The 13,452-nt window shown below is 38.6% G+C and overlaps 1 non-coding gene across 1 annotated transcript; it reads left to right on the forward strand.

The window, feature by feature from the left end:
- The first annotated feature begins 4,432 nt into the window (after window positions 1-4,432).
- LOC116269566 lies at window positions 4,433-4,536 on the forward strand. Its single transcript, XR_004177191.1, has one exon. It is a non-coding gene; the product is annotated as a U6 spliceosomal RNA (small nuclear RNA).
- The last annotated feature ends 8,916 nt before the right edge of the window (window positions 4,537-13,452 follow it).

Here is a 13,452-nt window from a genome sequence, read left to right on the forward strand (position 1 = left end):
ATGATTTATGACTTTAGAAAAAATCTCTTTTGGACTTTAAGCATGTTATTTTTAGGATGTCTTATTCATGAACAAAACAAATTTTTTACATAGGTGAAATAATTTAGGTGTTTGTATAAGTCAGTTATCTCTATAATATATGACTTTTATATTTGTGTTTTTCAGTTACATTCAGTAGCCCACACTTGTTTAGTAACAAAATTAACAAAAATTGCTGTCATTATTTTGAGTTAATTTTCAACTTGTATTTTTAATTTGCTGAATACATTCTAGCACTATTGTATTGTCAGAGACCTTAATTCAAGTCTTTAAATATTTAATAAAATTATGTTAAAAACTGAAATTATTTGATGTTTTAATTTTGATTGCTCTGGACAAAGACAGTATTTACATCTTGATGCTTCAGGATAAAAGTTGCATTAAACAGTACTTGAATTTAAATGTGGTTTAAAATGTTTCTTAATTCTAAAGCTTTTTGTAGTTTCTATTTTCTAAGCAATATTAGCTATATTGGATCTTCTAGATGAAAGATTTGACTATGATTAAATATGTACAGTGCCATCCTGGAATAGATTTTATTCATAGATTAATAAAATATGTGCAGCATGATTTAGGAGAAAATATTTTAGGACATTAAATTTAGTTACATAAGCTACAGTCTGTTTTAAATTCTGTGCAACCAAAATCTGTTTTGCTTTAAAAAGAAAAAATGTTCAAATTTCACTGGGAAATGTAGAGTATTTGTTTTCCAAGACCATCAAAATTATACCCAATCATACTTTCAGGAAATTTTCAAAATATTAGATTTAGCTTTTCAACGTAATGATGATGATTATTGTTTAATTTTCTTAGCTGCACTTACCAGTATTAAGAACACTCTGATTTCGTTACATGTTTCTTATAGTACCTCCTTGGTTCAAATGTAATTCTTTTCTGATATTGAATAAACTGTAATGTCAAGGACCTAGCACAATGCCTGGTATATATTTGGTAATCAATACACATTACTTTCTTTCCCTTATCATGTTCTTAGCTACTGATTTCTAAAGGTATTGAGAAATGATTGCAAGAAAAATTTAGGAGCTCAACTTCCATTCTAAATCTTTTTTTTTTTTTTTTGAGACGGAGTCGTGCTTTGTCGCCCAGGCTGGAGTGCAGTGGCGCGATCTCGGCTCACTGCAAGCTCCACCTCCCGGGTTCACGCCATTCTCCCGCCTCAGCCTCCGAGTAGCTGGGACTACAGGCGCCCGCCACCACGCCCGGCTAGTTTTTTGTATTTTTAGTAGAGACGGGGTTTCACCATGTTAGCCAGGATGGTCTCGATCTCCTGACCTCGTGATCCACCCGCCTCGGCCTCCCAAAGTGCTGGGATTACAGGCTTGAGCCACCGCGCCCGGCCCCCATTCTAAATCTTTAAACTTCTTTTTCTAAAAGAAAGATTCAAACTAACGCATGATGTTTTAGGCGTAATTCTGTACCGACCGCTGAGACTTCTATCCTCAGGAGCACACACCCCGGAAAATCTCCTCCCCGTGAGTGTGATTGCAATCTGAATTTGATGGAATAGTCATTCCCTTGACTGAGTTGCATTAGGTTGCAAAGGTGATGGTATAATTATTTCTGTGATTATATTATATAATATGACTCCTTCTTAGTAGGCTGGAGAGAGAAATTCCTGCTGGCTTTGAAGAAGTAAACTGCCATGTTTAAGAGGGCCATATGGCTAGGACCTGAGGGTGGCTTCTAAAAGTTGAGAGCAATTCCTGCTGACAGCCAACAAGAAGTCAGGGCTATCAGTCCCAGCCAAAAGGAGACTGTGAGAGCTTTATTCATAACAAGTTTGCCACCAAAATATATGTATTGTGAAAACCACCACTAAACCCATTTATGCCTAATGTTCCATTACTGGAATGCTAAGCTTGTGGGAGTTATTTATATCCTGTTGAAGGTCATTGCCAAGGTCTGATTCCCTGCCCCTCCCCCCACCCCCAATTTGCAACCTTTGGCATAAATGGGCTAAGGCTAAAATGGGAAAAACAAAGAATCATATCAACATTGCTGTTATTGGATATGTAGATTCAGGCAAGCCCACCGTCTGATCGACAAAAGAACCATCAAAAAATGTGAGAGGGAGGCTGCCAAGATGGAAAAGGGCTCCTTCAAGTATGTCTGAGTCTTGTAAAAACTGAAAGCTGGATGTAAGCAAGGTTTCACCGTTGCTAACCCCTGTGGAAATTGGAGCCACCAAGTATTATGTAACCATCATTGATGCTCCAAAACAGACTTTTAAAAAAGCATGATTATGGGCACATCAGAGAAACATTCTCTAGAGCTTCCATAGGAATACAGCTCTTCCAATACCCTGATTTTTAGGATTTCTGGGCTCCAGAATGGTAAGATAATGAATTTGTGGTATTTTAAGCCACTAAGTCTGTGAGAATTAGTGCAGCAATGGAGAAATAATGCACTCAACATCAGAAGAGCCTCTTAACATGGAAGAAACCAAAACAAAGTAACTCGAAGGACAGAAACTATACAAGAACAAGAACCTCTCAAGGATGAAAACTTTTCCTATACTTGGAGAGACAATATACTTGCAAAAACAAGTGAATATATGCATCCACTAAAGAATAGAATCATACATATACATAGCAAACACTCAGAACAAAAAATTCTTGAAAAGTGAAATATAATAATGGAATTTTAAAATACAATATAAGGGCTGGTGGATAAAGTTAAGGAAATTTCCCCCAAGCAAAGATTAAAGAAAGATAATAGGAGAGAGAAAACAAGAAAGAAAAAGTAAGCAAATTAAAGGAGCAGAGCAGTAGGTCCAAAATCTGAATAACAGAGGAAATCATCAACAAAAAATTTGCCGGAACTGAAGGATATGCACTGTCAACTTGACAACATTCACTGAGTAACCAGCACAATGTGTAAAAATAAACTCACACTAAAGCACATTACCATGAACTTTGGTGGGTACAATTAGAAGATTCTATAGGTCTCCAGGAAGATGGGGGATGGGGAGAGAAGGAAAGATTATGTACAAAGAAACCAAAGGGCGTATGAAAAGGAATATATCAGGAATCAAAATAGGTTTGATCTTTTTAACATCATCGTGGAGTAGCAAGATAATGGTCAGTGCCTTCAAAGTTCTGGTGGAGAAAGACTTCTAACCTGGAATTCTATACCTAGCCAAACTGTCATAAATTGATGCAGGAAAAAATATTCTTACAGAAGCACCCTTATTATTTCACTGAGGGGTGTCTTCCATCAAAATGAAAGAGCAAATCAAGAAAGAGGAAGATGGAATTCAGAAAAAAAAAAGGAGGAAATTGAATAGAATATCATATGATAGGAGATCTCTGAAATGCCCAAGGAACAGTCCTTGAAGTTCTTTTCTTTTTTTCTTATTGATTTTTTTATTTTTACCATCCCCATGGATACCATGGATGAAGCTCTTTTCTATCAACAACAACTCACCATGAAATTATTACCTTTTTTCAAATGGAGTATAATTGGCATGTCAGAAACTATGCATATCTAAAATGTACAGTCGTATAAGTTCTGACGTGTACATCAATCACCAAAATCAAGATACTAAATATGTTCGTCACCTCCAAAGTTTTCATGATGCATCTTTGTATCCCTCCCTCTTCTTCTTTTCTGCCTCTGCTCCATTCCCAACCCAGGCCCTAGGCAAGCACTTATCTGCTTTCTATAACCATAGATATTTGTATATTCTAAAAAATATTATAAGGGGAAGATACAGTATGTATTCTGTCTGACTTCTTTTAATCTGCTTAACTGAGTTTCATCCATGTTTTTGCATATATTGATAATTCTTTTTTTTTTTTTTTGAGACAGGGTCTTGCTCTGTTGCTTAGGCTGGAGTGTAGTGGCATAATAATGGCATAGTTCAATCTTTTATTGCCGAATATTGTTCCATTTTATTAATCATTTGGGTTGTTTCCAGTTTGGGGCTGTTATAAGTAAAACTTCTGTGACCGATCGTATACAAGTCTTTATATGAACATGTGCTTCCTTTTTCTTGGGCAAATGCCTAGGAGTGGAAGTAATGCATCACATAGTATATATATATTTGGCTTTTCAAAAAATTGTCAAATTGTTCTCCAAAGTGGTTTTAAATTTCACTTTCTTATGATATGTATATTAATAGTTCCACTTCCTCCTCACCTTCACCAACATTTAATATCGTCAGGCTTTTAAATTTTAGCCATTTAAAGATGTTATAGTCACTCTTTATAAGAAGGATGGACCCTCACCCAGAATTTGTTTCAGATTCCAATATTGATAATGCCACGCTCACACACAGACACACACCCCAAAAGATGTGAAAGGCCTTGTTACATAATGAGTCTCTGAGAAGATCAGGGAAGGCTTCCCAGCTGGTTTGAAAACGGTTTGAGTGCTCGCTTCTGCAGCACATGTACTAAAATTGGAGTGATCAGAGAAGATTAGTATAGACCTGCACAAGATGACAGGCAAATTCGTGAAGCATTCCATATTTTAAAAAACGAAAATAAAAAGAAAATGGTTTGAGAGGCTGGGTGCGATGGCTGGGGCCTGTAATCCAAGCACTTTGGGAGGCCAAGGCAAGCAGATTGCTTGGGCCCAGGAGTTCAAGACCACCTTCGGTAACAGACCCTGTCTCCACAAATAATAATTTATGTGTGTGTTTTTTTTTTTTTTTTTTTTGAGGCAGGGTCTTGCTCAGTCGCCCAGGCTGGAGTGCAGTGACACGATCAGGGCTCACTGCAGCCTCGAATTCCTTGGCTCAAGCAATCCTTCTGCCTCAGCCCCCCAAGTACCCCTAAGTAGCTGGCACTATGGGCACACACAACCATGCCTGGCTAATTTTTCTGAATTTTAATAGAGATGGGGTTTTGCTATGTTGCCCAGGCTGGTTTTGAACACCAGAGCTGAAATGATCCTCCTGCCTCAGCCTCCCAAAGTGCTGGGATTACAGGCGTGAGCCACTGTATCTGGCCTACAAATAATAATTTTAAAAAATTAGACAGGCATGGTGGCATCTGCCTGTGGTCCCAGCTACTCAAGAGACTGAGGCAGGAGGATCACTTGAGCCAGGGAGGTCAAGGCTGCAGTGAGCCACTATTGTGCCAGCTTGGGTGACAGAGTGAGACCTCATCTCAAAAACAACAACCACAAAGAAAATGGCTTGAGAGAGAAGGGAAGGAGACTAGCTTGGGAATTCAATGGTGATTAAGAGGCGGGTGAAGAAGTGAAGATTCTTTTTTTTTTTTGAGACAGAGTCTGGCTCTGTCGCCCAGGCTGGAGTGCAGTGGCCGGATCTCGGCTCACTGCAAACTCCACCTCCCGGGTTTACGCCATTCTCCTGCCTCAGCCTCCCGAGTAGCTGGGACTACAGGTGCCCGCCACGTCGCCCGGCTAGTTTTTTGTATTTTTCTTTAGTAGAGACGGGGTTTCAACGTGTTAGCCAGGATGGTCTCGATCTCCTGACCTCGTGATCTGCCCGTCTCGGCCTCCCAAAGTGCTGGGATTACAGGCTTGAGCCACTGCGCCCGGCCTAGAAGTGAAGATTCTTAAACATAGGTCAGGGTTGTGTGGTTTAAACTTCCCACTGGCATTAAAGAAGGGAACTCCAGTTTTCTTATCAGCTGTCCCAGTGTTTGGCAGGAGAGGGAGAGGTGAGCTTCAAAGCTAGCTACCAGAATCAAAATTGAAGTCAGATACTTTATTACAAATGAGCATGTAATGGGGTCTGATTTTGGTGTTAATCTGCATTTCCCTGGTAACTAATGATGTTTACCATCTTTTCACCTGCTTACTGGCCATATTTACATCTTTTTTATTGAGGTGTTTGGTCAAATCTTTTGCATTAAAAAATGAATTCTCAAAGTAATAAAAGCCATATATGACAAACCCACAGCCAACATCATACGAAATGGGGAAAAGTTGAAAGCATTCCCTCTGAGAACTGGAAAAAGACAAGGATGCCCATTTTCACCACTTCTATTCTGTTGTATTCAACATAGTACTGGAAGTCCTAGCCAGAGCAATCAGACAAGAGAAAGAAATAAAAGGCATCGAAATTGGAAAAGAGAAAGTCATACTGTCACTGTTTACTGATGATATGATTGTATATGTAGAGAACCCTAAAGACTCATCCAAAGCTAGATCTGATAAATGAATTCGGTCTCAGGATTCAAAATTAGTAGGATTGCTTTACATGACCAATCAAGTTGAGAATCAAATCAAGAACTTAATCTCCTTTACAGCAGCTGAAATAAAATAAAATAAAATAAAATACTTAGGAATACACTTAACCAAGGAGGTGAAAGATCTCTACAAGGAAAACTGCAAAACACTGCTGAAAGAAATAATAGATTTCACAAATGGAAACACATCCCATGCTCGTGGATGGGAAGAATCGGTATTGTGAAAATGACCATGCTGCCCAAAGCAATCTACAGATGCAATGCAATTCCCATCAAAATATCATCATTCTTCACAAAACTAGAAAAAAAAAAAAACCCTAAAATTCATATGGAACCAAAAAAGAGCCTACATAGCCAAAGCAATGCTAAGCAAAAAGAACATATCTGGAGGCATCACATTACCTGACTTCAAATTATACTAAGGCTATATTTGCCAAAATGGCATGGTACTACTGGTATAAAAATAGCCACATAGACCAATGGACCAGAGTAGAGAACCCAGAAATAAACCCAAATACATACAGCAAACTGATCTTCGACAAAGCATACAAAAACATAAATTGGGGAAAGGGTACCCTATTTAATTCATGGTGCTGGGAAAACAGGTGAGCCACATGTAGGAGAATGAAACTGGATCTCCATCTCTCACCTTATACAAAAATCAACTCAAAATAGATCAAAGACTTAAATCTAAGACCTGAAACCGTAAACATTCTAGAAGATAACATCAGAAAAACTTTCCTGGACATCAGCTTATGCAAAAACTAATGACTAAAATCCCAAAAGCAAATGCAACAAAAATAAAAATAAATAAATGGAACTTAATTAAACTAAAAATCTTCTGCACAGCAAAAGAAATAATCAGCAGACAACCCACAGAGTGGGAGAAAATATTCACAAACTATTCACCCAACAAAGGACTAGTATCCAGAATCTACAAGGAACTAAAACAAATCAGCAAGAAAAAACAAATAATCCTATCAAAAAGGGGCAAAAGGACATAAATAGAAAATTCTCAAAAGAAGGTGTACAAATGGCCAACAAGCATACGAAAAAACACCCAATATCACTAATTATTAGGGAAATGCAGGTGAGAACCATACTGAGATACCACCTTACTCTTGCAAGAATGGCCATAAGTAAGAAGTCAAACAACAGTCGATGTTGGTATGGATGTTGTGAAAAGGGAACACTTTTACACTGCTGATGGGAATGTAAATTAGTCCAACTCCTATGGAAAACAGTATGGAGATTCCTTAAAGAACTAAAAGTGGAACCACTATTTGATCCAGCAATCCCACTACTGGGTGTCTACCCAATGAAAAGAAGTCATTATATGAAAAAGACCCATACACATGCATGTTTACAGCAGCACAACTCACAATTGCAAAGATATGGAACCAATCTAAGTGCCCATCAACCAACAAATGGATAAAGAAAATGTGGTGCCTATATACACCACAGAATACTACTCAGCCATAAAAGTAATGAAATAATGTCTTTTGCAGCAACTTGAATGGACCTGGAGGCCATTAGTCTAAGTGAAGTAACTAGGGAATGGAAAACCAAATATCATATGTTCTCACTTACAAGTGGGAGCTATGCTATGAGAACACAAAGCCATAGAATGATACACTGGACTTTGGGAACTTGGTAGGGAGAAGGTTGAGGGGAGTGAAAGATACAAGGCTACATATTGGTACTGTTAAGGTGACAGGTATGCTAAAATCTCAGTAATCACCACTGAAGAACTTATCCATGTAACCAGAACCCACCTGTACCCCCAAAACTATTGAAATAAAAAAATGAGTTCTCACTGAGTTTTGAGTATTATTCGTATGTTGTGAATGCAAGTCCTATATCAGATAGATAATTTGCAGGTATTTTCTCCCCATTTGTAGCTTATCTTTGAAGTCTGTTATCAGTGTTTTTTGAAGAGCAGAAGTTATTAATTGTGATGAAGTCCAGTTTATCATCTTTTTCTTTTCTAAGTCATGATTTTGGGGTCCTATCTTTGCCTAACTCAAGGCAACAGATTTTCTCATTTATTTTCTTCTAGATGTTTTATGGTTTTACATTTTACATTTATGTCTATAGTTCATCTGAAGTTGATTTTTATATTTGATAAGGAGTATGGAATAAAGTTCTTATGGGATACAGCAAAAGCAGTTCTAAGAGGAAAGTCCATAGCTATAAATGCCTACATTAAGAAAAAAGAGACTGGGTGCGGTGACGCACCCTGTATCCCAGCACTTTGGGAGGCCTAGGCGGGCGGATCACTTAGGTCAGGAGTTCTAGACCAGCCTGGAATACAAAAATTAGCAGAGCGTGGTGGTGTGTGCCTGTAATCCCAGCTACTTAGGAGGCTGAGGCAGGAGAATCACTTGAGCCCAGGAGGCCGAGGTTGCAGTCAGTAGAAACTGCACCACTGCACTCTAGCCTGGATGACAGAGAGAGACTCCATCTCAAAAAAAGAAAGAAAAAAAAAAAGATCTCACAAAACAGCCTAACTCTACACCTAAGAGAAATTGAAAAGGAACAAACTAAGCCCAAAGTCAACAGAAGCAAAGAAACAACAATCTGAGCAGAAATCAAGGAAACCGAGATGAGGAAAACAATTGGAAAGATCAGTGAAACTAAGAGTTGTCTTTTGAGAATCGAAATAAGATTGGCAAACCTTTAGTTAGACTAAGAAAAAGAGAGGACTTTGCAGGACAGTGGCCTCTTCAGAGTGGTCTTGAACCACCCAGTTTTTTCCCTGTCTCACTTGCAGTTCTCAAGAATAATTAGAGAATGTGGTAGGAATGCGTTACCCCGAGGCAGGAAGAAATTGCCTGAAACAATCTGCACCTTAGTCCTGTCCTTCCTAGGGAATGTAATATTGTAAATTAGGGAGAAAGTACCTGGGACAGCCTGGACTTTTTTCCTCCCTCCCCTGGAATCAGGATGTCCTTCAAAGCTTTGCCCAGGGTGTCATGTGGTCCTTGAGATATGTAACCTGAGGTGGGCTGCCTTTCAAGGTCCCTCAGCTGTGGTGCAAACGAGGACCATGCAGTCCAGATATTATCCATCCCATCCTATGCAGCTTTAATGAATGTTGGGGGACTGGCTCACAAGGGATCCTAGGCTTTTTTGATTGGCCCCTTGCTGTCTATCTGGAAGCAATCCATCTGCTTCATATAACATGTGTTTGTTCTGTCTTACCAGACTCAGGGAAATGGTAATTATAGACTCAAACAAATAAAATTAGCAGTGAAAGAGGAGAGCTTACAACTGATGCCACAGAATATACAAAGGATAATAGACTAGTATAAATAATTATATGCCAACAAATCGGATAACCTAGAAGAAATGAACAAATTCCTAGAAACATACGTACAAACTAGCAAGACTAAATTATGAAGAAATAGAAAATCTTAACAGACCAATAACAAATAAGGAGATTAAATCAGTAATCAAAACCCTCCAAACAAAGAAACGCCCAGGACCAGATGACCTCATTAGTGAATTGCATCACTCTTTTAAAGAAGAATTAATGTCAATCCTTCTTAAACACTAACAAAAAATTGAAGGGGAGAGAATGCTTCCCAACTAATTTTATGAGGCCAGCATTACCCTGATACCAAAGCCAGAAAAAGACATTACAAAAAAAGAAAATCAAAGGCCAGTATCTCTAATGAATACAGATGCAAAAATTCCCATTGAAATACTAGCAGACCAAATTCAACAGCACATTTAAAGGGTCATCCACCACTATCAAGCGGGATTTATCCCTGGGATGCAAGGATGCTTCAATGTAAACAAATTAATAAATGTGATGCACTGCAATAACAGACTGAAGGGTAAAATTATATGATCATCTTGTTAAAGGAAAAACTTCAGCCGAATTACTTTTAAAGGAGTTTAACTGAGCAATGAATGATTTGCGAATCAGGCAGCCCCCAGAATCACAGTCATATTCAGAGAGACTCCAGGGGTGCCTTGCAGTCAGAACAAATTTATAGACAAAAATGTAAACTGACATACAAAAATCGGAAGCAAGGTACAGAAACAGCTGGATTGCTTACAGGTTGGCGTTTGCCTTATTTGAACACAGTTTGAACACTTGGCAGTGTATGAGTGTTGAAGTACAATGCCAATACTCAGCTATATTTACAGGCGCATACTCCTAAGTTAGGTTTTCAATGTTGTCTACCTATTAAATTAGGTTACAGTTCATCTACAAGGACTCAAATATAGAAGTACGGAGTCCTTCTCAGGCCATATTTAGTTTGCCTTAATAATCTCAACAGATGCAGAAAAAGCATTTAACAAAATTTAATTTCCTTTCACGATAAAAACTCTCACCTGGCCAGGCGCGGTGGCTCATGCCTGTAATCCCAGCACTTTGGGAGGCCGAGGCGGTGGATCACTTGAGCAGGAGTTTGAGACCAGCCTGGCCAACATGATGAAACCCTGTCTCTACTAAAAAAGCCAAAAATTAGCTGGGCCTGGCGGTGCCTGCCTGTAATCCCAGCTACTCGGGAGGCTGAAGCAGGAGAATTGCTTGAACCCAGGAGGCGGAAGTTGCAGTGAGCCGTGGTTACACCACTGCACTCCAGCTTGGAGGACAGAGCGAGACTCCTGCTAAAAATAAAAAATAAAAATAAAAAAACTTCTCACCAAATTGGATATAGAAAGAATGTACCCCAGCATAATAAAGGCCATATATGACAAGCCCACAGCTAAAATCATTCACAATGGTGAAAAGGTGGAAGTTTTTCTACTAAGATTATGAACAAGACAAAGGTACCCACTCTCATGCTTTCTCCTCAACATAGTACTAGAAATCTTAGCCAGAATAATTAAGCAAGAGGAAAAAATAAAAGACACCCAAATTGGAAAGAAATTAAATTATTTCTGTTTGCAGATGAAATGCCATGATCTGAAATATATAAAACCCAGCACACTCCACCAAAAAACCTGTTAGAATGATCAAGTTCAGTAAAGTTTCAAGATACAAAATCAACATAGAAAAATCAGTTGTGTTTTTATTTTATTTTATGTTTATTTATTTATTTATTTATTTACTTTTTTGAGATGGAGTCTCACTGTCGCCCAGGCTGGAGTGCAGTGGTGCAATCTTGGCTCACTGCAACCTCCGCCTCCTGAGTTCAAGCGATTCTCCTGCCTCAGCCTCCCAAGTAGCTTGTGCCACCATGCCTGGCTAATTTTTGTATTTTTAGTAGAGACAGGATTTCACCATGTTGGTCAGGCTGGTCTTGAACTCCTGACCTCAGGTGATCCATCTGCCTCAGCCTCCCAAAGTGCTGGGATTATAGGTGTGAGCCACCTCGCCCTGCCCAGTTGTGTTTTTATACACTAACAATGAACTATCCAAAAAAGAAACTAAGAAAACAATCCCATTTACAACAGCATCAAAAACAATAAAATAGGAATACATCTAATTAAGGAGATGAAAGATCTGTACACTACAAACTATAAGACACTGATTAAAGAAATTTAAAGTACAAATAAATGAAAAGATCCTGTGTTCATGGATTAAAAGAATGATCATTGTTAAGATGTCCCTATTACTCAAAATGATTTAGAGATTCAATGTAATCTCTATCAAAATTTCAATAATCTTTTTCACAGAACTATAAAAACATCCTAAAATTTTTATGCAAACACAAAAGAATCTGAATAGCCAAAGCAAAACATCCCACTACCTGATTTCAAAATCTACTACAAAGCTATAGTAATCAAAGTAGTATGGTATTGCAGTAAAAGCAGACACACAGACCAAGGAAATAATAGAATTTCTTTAAATACAATCTCTTCTTTGGGATCTTATATTGCAGCTCTTTTTTCTTTCTTCCTTTTTAGTTATCATATGGAAGGTTGGTTGGAACGTTCCTGTAGATGTTTCCCGATGCACATATGAACGACGTTTTCCTAGAGCATATGCCTAGGAGAGCAGTTGCTGGTTCAACTTGATGAGATATTTCCAAATTGCTTTCCAAGGAGGTTTACCAATTTGCTCTCCTATCAGCAGGATATGATTCTGCATCCTCCATAACATTTGCTTTGGTCCTGTCAGGCTTCTTTCTTTTATTAAAAAAAAAAAAAGTTTTTTTTTTTGACTGGGTAAAACTTTCAAGTGCTGCAAAATTCAAAACTATAAAAAAAATAGAATGTAGGCCAGGAGCAGTGGCTCATGCTTGTAATCCCAGCACTTTGGGAGGCTGAGATGGGTGGATCACGTGAGGTTAGGAGTTCGAGACCAGCCTGGCCAAAATGATGAAACCCCCTCACTACTAAAAATGCAAAAACCATCTGGGCATGGTAGTGAATACCTATAATCCCAGCTACTTGGGAGGCTGAGGCAGGAGAATCTCTTAAAGTTGGGAGGCAGAGGTTGCAGCGAGCTGAGATTGCACCACTGCACTCCAGCCTGAGAGACAGAGCAAAATTCCATCTCAAAAAAAAAAAAAAAAAATAGAACATGAGCATGAGCATGCTATGACCCTGATCTGACCCTGATCTCCAGGCAGCCCATTTACAGTTTACAGTAAAAATTCCTAATGGAATCTTACATGGGTATTTTATGTGGACACTGGCAAGGGTGTCTGCATGCATGTGCATGTGTGTGTGTGTGTGCTTTTTTGTTTTTTTGACTTCGCATTGTCTCATCAACATCCTTTTTGTCTCACCTGAAAAATATCTTGGAGATCATTCCATATCAGTACACAGAACTTCCTCAGTCTTTGTTTTTTAAAACATTAACTGCTACTTGATTTTTTGTAATTAATTAATTTATTTTGAGACGGAGTTTCGCTCTTGTTGTCCAGACTAGAGTTTAATGGTGTGATCTAGGCTCACTGCAACCTCTGTCTCCTGGGTTTAAGCAATTCTCCTGCCTCAGCATCAGCTGGGCTTATAGGCGTCCGCCACCATGCCGGGCTAATTTTGTATTTTTAGTGGAGATGGGGTTTCACCATGTTGGTCAGGCTCATCTTGAACTCCTGACCTCAAGTGATCCACCTGCCTTGGCCTCCCAAAGTCTTGGGATTACGGTGTGAGCCACCATGCCTGGCCGTGACTGTTTTTTAAATTAAAAGAATAATTTTTTTGTGAAATGTATCATGCATAATAGAATAGAAAACATTTATGTATGAGCAGAAGAAGAATAAAATTAATTCCTGCATACACTTCTCTCAGGCTTAGAAGAATCATGTCAGTAGCT

Source organism: Papio anubis, chromosome 11 (assembly GCF_008728515.1).
Source record: "Papio anubis isolate 15944 chromosome 11, Panubis1.0, whole genome shotgun sequence".
NCBI classification, from domain to species: domain Eukaryota; kingdom Metazoa; phylum Chordata; class Mammalia; order Primates; family Cercopithecidae; genus Papio; species Papio anubis.